At 49.9% G+C, this 12,013-nt stretch overlaps 1 pseudogene across 1 annotated transcript; it reads left to right on the forward strand.

Annotated features, from left to right (window-relative positions):
* The first annotated feature begins 9,788 nt into the window (after positions 1-9,788).
* LOC308235148 (cyclin-L2-like) lies at positions 9,789-11,178 on the forward strand (annotated as a pseudogene). The gene has a single exon. The product of its transcript is annotated as a cyclin-L2-like (transcript).
* Positions 11,179-12,013: the final 835 nt, after the last annotated feature.

Here is a 12,013-nt window from a genome sequence, read left to right on the forward strand (position 1 = left end):
ATGTGAGGTGTTGGGCCCCACTAAGATCCACCTTAGCTGCCCTCCCCCGCTCCTTCTCCTCCCAGCCCTGGGCAACCTACACCCACCCCCACCTGCTTATGTGTGGAGGTCCAAGGTCCGTGAAACCTACGACCAGGACAGCACACAAGTCACCCGGCAGGTGGGATCTCAGGACTGCCCTCTGGTCGGATGCCAGGCAGAGATCCTGATTACTGTTGACCTCCAGTCAGTATCCAACAGTGGCCGACCATATGTCTGTTTTGCTTACGACCAGCGGAACCCAGACAGGTGTAATCGAGATGTCAACACCTATGGGGGTTGCCGCTGGTCAGGCTGTGTCATCCATGATGCCTACAATGAGGTCAGGTCTGGCCCCTTTTTCTGGAAGGACGGGACCTTCAACATCAGGGTCTGGGACCCCTGGGACCAGCGATGGGTTGTGGGCGTTATGGGAAAACTATATGGGGGTGGTTGGAGCTCGACCCCTTCAGGGACCATCTACATCTCCCGGGAATATGTCATGGCCCAGGAGGCCCAAATCCAGGTCTCCAACAGCATCCTACAGGCTGAACATTCCCTTAAAGGGAAGCTGCCTGATTCCCCCGGGGTAGAAGTCCTGTCTTCTTGGATCCAACTTATCCAACACACTCTACTATTCCTCAACGAGACCCACACCCTGCCCAATGTCTCGCACTGCTTTCTATGCGTCTCTCTCCAAAGACCTTTGCTGGCTGCTGTCCCGCTCATGACTCCTCCAGGAACCCAGGGACACGGTGAATGTCAGCCTCCCCTGGCTGGCGTTCCCCTCTGGGAACCCGAAACTCCAGAACCCACCTTGCCCCCGTAGATATGCTACCAGACCAGCAACCTGGTAATGAAAGGTAAAGAATTTTGCTTACTTTATCTTATCTGGGCAAATCCTGGACTTCTTAACTCCAGAGATTAAAAAGCAACAATGGGAAATGGTGCTTCAGGAAAAAAGCAAACCCTAGCTGAAAGAGTAAAGTTTTTTTTTTACAGCTGTCTGTTTTTATCTTAACTCTCCAAGGTCTTCCCCCTCCGACAGTGATGGGAACAAGACCCTTAAACCTGTCCCAGGAAACAGCCCCGAGCTAAGAGCAGACAGAGCAAATAGTGCTCTGACAGATAAGAAAAGCAGGATAGGAGATTACCAGATGGGACTGTTGACTGAAAACTTAGGCCCTGGCATTACACATGTTATTAACAAGCCCTGTTGGAATTTCCTGGCGGCTTTGTCCTCTTTTCCCCCCTCACATGTGTGACCCCTCCCAATGTATGATTTTTGCCTTTATAAGCCTGTAAAATTTTCTGCTCGGGGCTCAACTCAGCTCTTGAGTGAGTTACGAGTTGGGTCCCAGCGCGCTGGAATAAAGCCTCTTGCTGTTTGCATCAAGTGACGCCTCCTGCGGTTGATTGGGGTTGCCGTCGATCCATGGGATAGAGTAAGGGTCTCCCTCTGGGGGTCTTACAGTAACTGGGGGACGGGTCACTGGGAACTGTACCCAAAACCACACTGCAGCCAGTCCCACCAAGGCCAGCCCAGGTACCTTCTTTTGGTGCAACAGCACCTTAAGCAACTGCATCAACTCCTCTGACCCCGGGCCTTGCTTCGTGGTCACAGTAGTTCCCCAACTAACCTTGTATGGAGAGTCGGAGCTTGCCTGGTTGCTCCCTTCACCCCACCCCCGGGCCTGCCGGCCACCTTCCTCCCTGTCATGTTGGGGGTAAATATCGCTGCCTCGGTAGGCCTAGCTGGGAGGCCCTCGGGAACAGCATAATCTCTGCTCAGGATTTCAATGACAAATTCCAGATAGCCCTGGAGTCTACTACTGCCTCCTTAGCTGCCCTGCAGTGGCCAGACACATCGGTAGCCCAAACAGCCCTGCAGAACCCACGGGCCCTAGACCTTCTCACTGCGGAAAAAGGGGGAACCTGCATGTTCCTTCAGGAAGAATGCTGCTGCCTCATCAACGAGTCCGGAGTGATGGAGCAGAACGTGCAGACCCTGACTGAGCTGAGTGAAGAACTACGTGCAAGACACTCCCGGGACAACTCTCTTTTCAGCTGGCTCCAAAGCCCTTTAGCTACCTGGATCCTACCCCTGATAGGGCCCCTAATTCTCATCTGTGTCTTTTTTTCCCTAGCTCCCTGCCTCCTCAAATTCATCCGCTCCCGGATGGCAGAAATGTCTTGGGTGACTGTAAACCAGCTCCTGCTCCACCCCTACACTTGGCTGGCCTCCAACCTGCCTCTGCCTGACCCTGGCCTTTAACATCCCCCACCCTCTTTGCCCCTGGTCAGCAGGAATTAGCCGGGAAGATTTCGGTGCCCCCATCACCAAAAAGCCGGGATGTTAGGTCGAAGCAGGGGAAGTCCAGAGCCCATGCATGCAGCTGCAAGGTAGATGGTGACACAGATAACTGGCCCCTTCCTAGACTCCCGGCCGGAGGAGGAAATTCCACACCTCTCATGCCCTCCGCCCGCCCCTCCCCTCCCACTTTTAAACAGCTGTATAAAAGAAGTACTGACACTCCCTTTGTTGTAGTGTAACCCCCATCTTACAAAGGACGCCTCAAAAAGTCGAATTATGGAGTAATTTATTAAAAGCCGGCAGCATAGGAGGGAGCAAAAGTGCTCCAGACCTCGCAGCCCCGAACAGTTTGCCACATCTGGCTTATATTGACAGAATATCACAAAGGTATTGATTACATCGTTGGGTCTGGAATGAGGAACCTGTTTCATGAAAAAGCATTTTTACAGAAGCAGAATTTGAGCAACTTAGTTATCTAAAGTATCTATGAATCACTGAATCAACAGAAACACATTATCTGGGACCACCTGGACGATTTAGAATAATTGTGCTGTCCAGATTCTGGGACCACTGAGTCAACCGAAATTCAGTTATCTGTAGCTACTGAGACAATTTAGGATCACTATCTGTCCTGGGTCCCAGAAGAATGTGCTTCGATGACCAGTGAGATCACAATCAATGGGATATTCAAACCGCCATCAAGGGAGTATTCAATCATACATAAGTTCAGAAAATCAAAATAACTTTTAAATGAGTACAGAACCCAAAACAGCAAGGTTAAAATATTAAACAGCAATTTTTACCCAAGTATGGTTGCTACCATACTTCACCTTTTGGCGCAAACTTCCCTGGCCCACCCTCGGACCAGTGAATTTCGCCCGGGAGCGCACGATTAAAACCTCCCCCTTTCAATCGGCCAGACTCTCTGTCTTTTGTCTCCTGCGTTGCGAATCTCTCACTGGTCAAGGGCACATGCCCAGGTTGCAGGCTCTATCCCCAGTAAGGGGTGTGCAGGAGTCAGCTGATCAATGATTCTCTCCCTCTTTCTCCTTTCCTCTCTGAAATCAATAAAAATATATTAAAAACAAACAAACAAACAAAAGCTCCCCTGCTCCACTCCAGAGAATTTCTTCTCTTCTGACTTCCTCTATTAATTCTGAGACTGGGAGGGAGACACTCCCTTCCCCAACACACACACACACACACACACACACACACACACACACACACACGCACACACTCACGTTGCTCACCTCCTCAGTAATCTCTTCTCCATTATCTTTCCCCTGAGCTTTGAAACCCCCAAAGACAGGGATGGGGTCTGTCTTCAGAGACGGGATCTGTCTTGGTTACCAGCAACCTGTATTGAGGACTTTAAAAGTATAAAAGCCCTGATTAAAACCGTCCATTGTTCCCCATCACTCTAGCAATGAAATTTAACCTTCACACATCTTCCTGAGACCCTCAAGTGCTGCTGCTTCTTGTTCGACAGCTCCCTTCACCTCTTACACTCCTTTTCCCTCTAGCTTACCCAGCTCCTGCCACACTGCCTCTGCTGTTCCAGATCATTCGCACCTCAGGACTTTTGCATTTGCTGTTCCCTGTCCTGGAATGCCTTTCTCCAGACATCACCTGGCTGGCTCCTTCTCATCATACGGGTCCCAGCTCTGATGTTACCTCCGCAGAAAGGTCTTTCTGGCCACCGTACTCAAAGCAGCCCTCAAGGCTCGGCCACTCATTGCTACACAACTCAGTTTCTCAATCTGAAATTCTCTCCTTTCACTTGTTACTAATTTCACTGTAAAGACCCAGATAATAAATATTTTAGGCTTTGTGGGCCATACTCTTCCGCAACTATTCAAGTTTTCTGTTGTAGTGCAAGAGCAGCCCAGACAGACAACACAAACACAAATGCACTAGGTTATATTAAAATGGTGTTATGAAGACTGAGATTTAAATGTTCCATAATTTTCATGCCCCACAAATGTTATTATTTAAAAAAATTTTTTCAACCATGTGAAAATGTAAAAACCATTCTGAGCTCGTTTTACTCACACTTCGGATGCCAAATGTGTGATGTTTTCACCTCCAGACCAACCTGTTCTCCAACTCTGTGCACACCAGCTGGTGTCCTCCAGTTCAATTCAATTCTGACACTAACTACCCGGAGTTCAGGCATCAGACTCCGAAGGTTTAAGGGCTCAGTCCCATAGGATAATCCTCACTTCAGATGCCAGTCACAAAGCCCACAGCCCCAAGGGAAAAAATAATTTTCCCTCCAATGTTTTCCCATTTTTGTCTCTATGCTATGATTATACTCACTTTTCTGTTTGTCAGAACACGTTTGAAACAACAGAAACACCTCTCAAACCAGCTTAAGAAAGAAATTTCTTGGTTTATATAACTGAAAACAGTCTGCAGGTCACTGGCTGTAGGCACAGCTGGATCCAAGTGCTCAAACCACTGTCCAGGAAAACCAAAGTTCTGGGCCGAACTTTCCTCTGTGATGGATTCCTTTCTGGGCACTGTTGTCCCACATTGTAAGGATGAAGATGGCTGCCAATTTGGTAAATGCCACTGAACACGGAGGGCCTCTTCCTAAAAAATCTCAGGGCTATTCCTCATTGGTCCAGCTTGAGTCATGTGACCACCTCTGAAACAGTCATGTGGACTAGCTGATTGGCTGGGCCTGGGTCATGTGCTGGAAGCTCCTGTGGGATTACCTTCCTGTGAACTACATGGACAGAGATCGAGGGGTGGCTTCCCAAGGAAATCCAAAGAAAGGAGAATAGAATGCTAAGTAGGATAAAACAAGAAATGTTCATTATTATAGTCCTGTCTTTGCTTCTTCACTTAAAAATATTTCACATATATTTGAGCATCTATTGTGTGCTAAGCAACATGGAACCAAACCAATATGGTCCTGTTTTGAGTCTTTCTTTGTCTGCTCCTGCAAGCTCGAATGGGTGCAGGCTTGTTGTGGGCTGGAAGGCCTCTCCTCCAGGCCACAGTCTGGCTTTGGCCTGTGGCTCAGCACAGACCTCACCTGTAACCTCATCCTCAGCCTGCCGCAGCTGCAGCAGCATGAGAATCACACAGGTGGGCTCTGTGGCACCTTCAAGGGCAACAGTGACTCCAGGGGTGATGCTGAGGCCCGCATTACCATGGAGAAGAAGAGCAAGTGCTGGAGGCTAATTCCACCAGGTCATAAATGCAAGAAGTTCATCAAAAGGTTGATGGACCTTGGGGCTTCAGCAGGGCTGAAGATCTACATATTATTGCCTGCTGCCAGACAGCTGAAGGCAGTTTCCCCAACCTGATAATACTTTACTGTTTACAAAACCTTACCTTTGATATGTATATCTGCTTTGCTATAGGGAAAAATGTGGGAATAAAATGCCTTGGGCCCGGAGATTCGGGGAATTTAGCTATTAGAATTAAGCCTCCTCTGGCTCCCCCAAAATGCTCCCCAAATTTATATTTCATGTTTAGTCTCTTTATTAATTTGCATTGCAGCCCTTTCTCCAGATTTCTGAACCCTAGTAGATGCGGATAAGACCCCGGCAAGCAAGGTTTGTGAGAATGACTATGGGGCTGCATGTCCAGTCTATAGTGAGGAGTTGCAGACTGTCAGGCAGGAGGCGATGCTGGCTCCTGCAGGACCCCAGGGCCCTGTGCCCTCTGCCACAGTGAAATCCACCCAGATCTATATGTATCCAGCTGTGTCAGTGATCTGTGTCTGGCTGGGCACAGTGACTGCATCCCCTGCTTGGCCCTGTAGATGTATGCCACAGTCTGTCAGGCTGCAAACGTCACTATTGGGTGCTGGTGGAATTCTTCCTCCTGTGCAGAGTCATGGTTAAGCAGGGTGCGAACTCATCCATGTGCTCCACAGACAGAAACACTTCTATACTCCTGCGTGCCCTCAGCCACTTCCCACATTTCAAAGCCTGGTGTGGCAGGGGCTTCCAGACTCTTCCCAGACTTCAGCGGATGCATGCTGATTGGTACAGAGCCTGTGCTCTACTGATCGCTATGTATTTTAATACAACCCCTGGGCTTACTCTGTGACCCGGTGCTGTTCCCTGCCTTCTGTCAAGTGATCTGGGTGTTTTTTTCCACTCTCAGGAAGCCTGACCTGAGAGGCCCACCTTTCTAATTCCCGGAGGTGCCAAAATAATAATCCAACAGCTACTAATACTTACTGAACATCCTCGCTGACCCAGCATGGGGCTGAGGGCTCCATACGCTTGTTGCTGTCACCTCCTCAGAAACACCTTGTGAGTGAGAGACAACAACTGTGTTTATCTCCTCTTACAGTTGGGGAAACTGAGGCTCAAAGAGGTAGTCAGTCATTTGTTCACAGCTAATAAAGGACATTGTGAGACTCGAACCCAAGATTTTCTTTTTCCAAGGATGGAAGAAGTTTTATTATACAACATCCTTCAATTCTTTCTTTTTTATTCACTTTAATTCTAAGTCCAGAAATTTTCAAACATAAACAAAAGTAGAGAGAATAGTATGACAAATGCTCCTGTATCCATCAGGCAGCTCAACCATGGCCAAGTTGTGGCTAATCTTGTTTTATCCACTCACTCCTCACCTTATTTATTTATGTTTGTAAAGTAAATCCCAGACATTGTGTAAACCTGTAGAAACTTCAGCATGAGCCTTTAATAAATTAGGATTTACAAAAAGGTCATGATTTGTTCACACCTAACAAATTAAATAATTATTCCCTGATATCATGAAAAACCTAGTCCATATTCAGACCTTTCTGATTGTCCCCAAACATCCTGCTCTCCTCTCCTGCAGCACAGCTTTTGCTGAGTCCCTAGAGCTTGGATATCAGACGTTTGAAAATTAGAGCTGCAATAGGAACAAGACACATTCTCTGGGGGCCACCACTCCCTTGCCCAACCAACAGGCACTGAAAGCCTCCAGGGGACCATCCCGGGGGTCAGGACACCCCTAAAACCATGCCCTGCCCTATGTTAGAGTCACTATGAATCTGACCCCTAGGCAGTAGGGAGCCCTCAAAAGCTTTGGAGTAAGGGAGAAGTGGGACAGTGCTCATGGAGCCAGAAAGGTACTGGACTAGAGGCTGTTTCTGGAAGAACGTTTACCCGGGGCTCATGATGTGCCAGGCACTGCCACAAACAATTTATTTTACTTGCTTACTCCTCAAAACAAGTCTGAGGCCAGTCCTAAAGAGCCCATGTTAGGGATGGGGGTGCTGGGCCCTAGCGAGGTGAAGCAACAGGTCAGAGGCAGGCCTGGGATTTGAAGCACTGGGACAGGGAGCAGGGACATCGGGCGTGCAGATCCTAGGCCTCCTTATCTGTTTCCTTCACCCTGCTCAGCGCACAGCACACATACCTTAAGCATAGCCGCTACCTGCTCTGCCTGGCCCCCCACTTCCCATGTCTCTACATCTCCATGCAGTGGCACCGGCACCGGCCCAGTGGTGGCCCTGCCCACGCTCATGGCTGTGCCTGCCGCGAAGTGCACCTGTGGTTCCCAGACAGGTGTGTGTGCCCCCAGCACCTCAGCTGTGAGCACAGCAGCTACTCCTGCTAAGTGAGTGGAGGTCTGGGTCTTGCTCCTGTGAGGGGACCAGGCATCTTGAGGATAAGAAACCCCCAAAACATGCCAGGAATAGGTCCCCAATCCAGAACACCCATATTCAACTGGTGTAGATGGCAGACTGGGGATTTACCAGGTGCTACAATTCATGTCTGTAGTATTGATGATTTTTACTAAGCTCATTCCCTGTCCTCAGCACTGTGTGCTAAGTATTTCTTTTTAAATATTTTTATTGATTTCAGAGGGGGAGAGAGATAGAAACATTGATGATGAGAGAGAATCACTGATTGGCTGCCTCCTGCACGCCCCACACTGGGGATCGAGCCTGCAACCCCGGCATGCGCCCCGACCGTGCTTTACTATTGCTGTCGTTAGTGTTATTTAGTGTCCACCGTTTAAGTCCTGACCATTTGCCAGGTCCAATACTACTACTGCTAATAATAATAAAGAAAGGTATTGGGTACTTAACTTTGTATCCATGTCGGGCTTTCTGCTGAGGGAAATAAGTGTCACAGTTTGCTGTCCTCTGAGCCCCACAGAGTGTCAGGCACTCCTTGTAGTTGACTCTCAGCATCACCTTCATGCCCATCCTCATGCGGAGTCAGCCCATTGGCCTCTGCTCTTTCTAGTCCAGCTGCCAGGCCCATACTTTGGCCTGCCCCAGGCCTCGGGCATGTGACCAGGTCAGGTCTCTCTTCCTTGGCAGGGCCTGGTTGGGTGAACCAATGCCCAGATGCTGCAGCTGTGACAGACCAGGGCTGTTGGGAGGTCTGTGGTCTGTGGAGTAGCCAGCAGGGCAGCCCGAGTCCCCTAGACCACTGGACACACTCATTATTTTACCTTCGATGGGGCTGTGGCTCACTTCCAAGGCACCTGCACCTACCCCCTGGCCTATTCCTGTGAGCTGGTGCCCATCACTCAGGACTTCCAACAGGCATTTCTGCAGCCAGCATGTGTCGTTCTTGTACCACATGGGGGTGGAGCTCAGCACTAAAGACCGTGTGCTTCTGGAAAGAGGGCAACAAGTTCAGGTGAGAAGGCAGAAGGGTAAGCCCAGCTCTCAGCCCTGTACAGGTCAGTCTCTCATCTTTCCTCACCCATTTAAGTCCATGCTGCATCCATCCAGCCACCTAGCCATCAATCCTTACAACATCCTGCCACTTAATTATTCATCTATCCCTTAATTTTTCAATCCATTTATTCACTATTCCATCCACTTATTGATCCCTCCGTTCCTCTACCCCTCCATTCTTCTACTCCTTAATTCATTTACCCCTGCATCAACGCACCCCTTCATTGACACTCCCTTGCATCACATCATCTGCAACAATATAGCACACCTTGATCCCTCCATCCTTGCATCCATTCCTCCATCTATCCATTCATTCTTCCATCCTTCCACCCATCATCCATCCATCATCCATCCATCATCCATCCATCATCCATCCATCATCCATCCATCATCCGTACATTCAATAAAACTTTACTGAAGATAGATTTTTGTGTCAGGCCCTGTTCTAGACTTTGGGAACATAGCAGAGAACAAAACAGTCAGGTTCCTTCCTCCCTGGAGCCTTTTCCATAATAGTGTGAGAGAGACAGTACAAAATTAACATATAATATATTAGATTGTGGCAGAAGCCAGAAGAAGAGTCGGCGGCACAAAATGGCGGTGGCGGCGGCGGCGGCGGCGGCGGCAGCGGCTACGACAGCCGAGGCCGGGGCTCAGGGTCCAGCGGCCGCCGCAGCAGCAGCGGCCGGGACCCCGAGCTCGGGGGGGGGGGGGGCACAGTCCCCGGGTCGCAGGGCGTGCTGATTGGAGACCGGCTGTACTCCGGGGTGCTCATAACCTTGGAGAATTGTCTCCTGCCCGACGACAAGCTCCGCTTCGCGCCATCCATGTCGAGTGGGCTCGACACCGGCACGGAGACCGACCTCCACGCAGTGGGCTGTGAGCTCATCCAGGCGCCGGCATCCTGCTCCGCCTGCCGCAGGTGGCTATGGCGACGGGCAGGTGTTGTTCCCGCGGTTCTTCTACACCAGGTCCTTTGTGAAGCATTCCACGGAGCATGTGTCAATGGCCTGTGTGCACCTGGCCTCCAAAATAGAGGCGGCTCCCAGGCGGATACGGGATGTCATGAACGTCTTTCACCGCCTTCGACAGCTGGGGGAGAAAAAGAAACCTGCGCCTCTACTACTGGATCAAGAGCATGTTAACTTAAAGAACCAGATTATAAAGGCAGAGAGACGAGTTCTCAAAGAGCTGGGTCTCTGCGTCCACGTGAAGCACCCTCACAAGATAATCGTTATGTCCCTTCAGGTGTTAGAATGTGAGCGTAGCCAGCACCTGGTCCAGACCTCATGGAATTACATGGATGACAGCCTTCGCACAGACGTGTTTGTGAGGTTCCAGCCCGAGAGCATCGCCTGTGCCTGCATTTATCATGCAGCCCGGACGCTGGAGATTCCTCTGCCCAATCGTCCCCATTGGTTTCTCTTGTTTGGAGCAACTGAAGAAGAAATTCAAGAAATCTGCTTAAAAATCCTGCAGCTTTATACTCGGAAAAAGGTTGCCTTACACAACTGGAAAGTGAGGTGGAAAGAGGAAGCACGCCATGGACCGAGGCAAAGGCGCAAGCCAGGGGCCTGCTGCCAGGCAGCACCCCTGCCCTGGACAGCACCTCGGGGTTCTCCCCTGCCCCGAAGCCCGCGGAATCTCCCAAAGAAGGTAAAGGGAACAAGGCTTCCCCACTCTCTGTGAAGAACACCAAGAGGAAAGCAGAGGGCGTGAAGAAAGCCGAGGCTGACAGCCCGGTGAACGGGTTGCCGAAGGGGCGAGGCAGTCAGAGTCGGAGCGGGAGCCGTGAGCAGAGCTACTCGAGGTCCCCATCGCGACCCGCTTCTCCTTGGAGGAGGAAAAGTGACAGCGGCTCGACGACTGGAGGGTCCAAGTCCCAAAGCCGCTCGCGGAGCCGGAGTGACTCACCCCGAGACAAGCGCACCGAGGCGCTCCCTGCAAAGGCTCCAAGGTGAGGAGCTATCGGAAGTCCAAGGACTGCAAGTACCCCACCCAGAAGTCTCGGAGCCGGAGCTCTTCCCGCTCGCGAAGCCGCTCACGGGAGCCGGCAGATAATTCTGGAAAGTACAAGAAGAAAAGTCATTACTATAGACATCAGCGACTGGAGCGTTCAAGGTCTTATGAGCGAACAGGCCACCGCTACGAGCGGGACCACCCCGGACACAGCAGGCATCGGAGGTGAGGCCTGGGGTCCCGGAGAGCTGCCCTTGCACCCTCGGCGTGGCTGACCTGTGGCTCAACTCTTTTTGTAAATGGTTGTTGACTCTGGACCTTGTGATGAATTTGGAGATGGAATCGAGAGGATGGCACAGTGCCCTTCAGGTTGGCCTGGGCGAGGTACACACCGGTCCTGGTGCAGGGCCTGTCTCGGCCGCAGCCCTGCGGCACAAGCTGCAGAGTGGATACTGCACATGCCGGTGGTGTGGATCGGTGCTAATGACAGGCTGTCTTCACTCCCATACCGACACTCAATTACGTTAAACCAACAAAATGACTTTTAGGACCTTTGCCTATATTAGGTTGTACTTATGTACATATTTTGCAGTATTTCACAAAGAGAAAATGGCCTTAATAGCCCCTATTCTCTATCCATGTTGTAAATAAACATGTGTTTAATACAAGTTAAAGCTATATATGAGAACTCAGAACTTGAATTCTGTCAGCCTAAAACTTGTGTAGAGAATTCTGATTTTTAAAATGTGAAGGTGTTTAGATCTGTGTTGAAAGGCATATATTTTTATCTGCGATGCTGAGTGCAGGCCACCAGCTCCTAAATAGAGGTTTCCTATCTATGCATTTCATGTGGTTGAATAAACAATTCTCTCTGCTCAGGATATTTGGACATTAAAAAAATATATATGTATATATATATTAGATTGTAATAAATCCCAGAAAATAAAACTTGAAAGGAATGTTGGAAGTGCATGTGTGTATGGGGTGGGGGTTATAATTTTAAATGGGACGAGGTTCCCTCTGGCTTTGTATGGAAATAAACTGTTGGGGGCCAAGGGGGCAGG

The sequence above is a fragment of the Plecotus auritus genome (assembly GCF_963455305.1).
Source record: "Plecotus auritus genome assembly, chromosome: 10".
NCBI classification, from domain to species: domain Eukaryota; kingdom Metazoa; phylum Chordata; class Mammalia; order Chiroptera; family Vespertilionidae; genus Plecotus; species Plecotus auritus.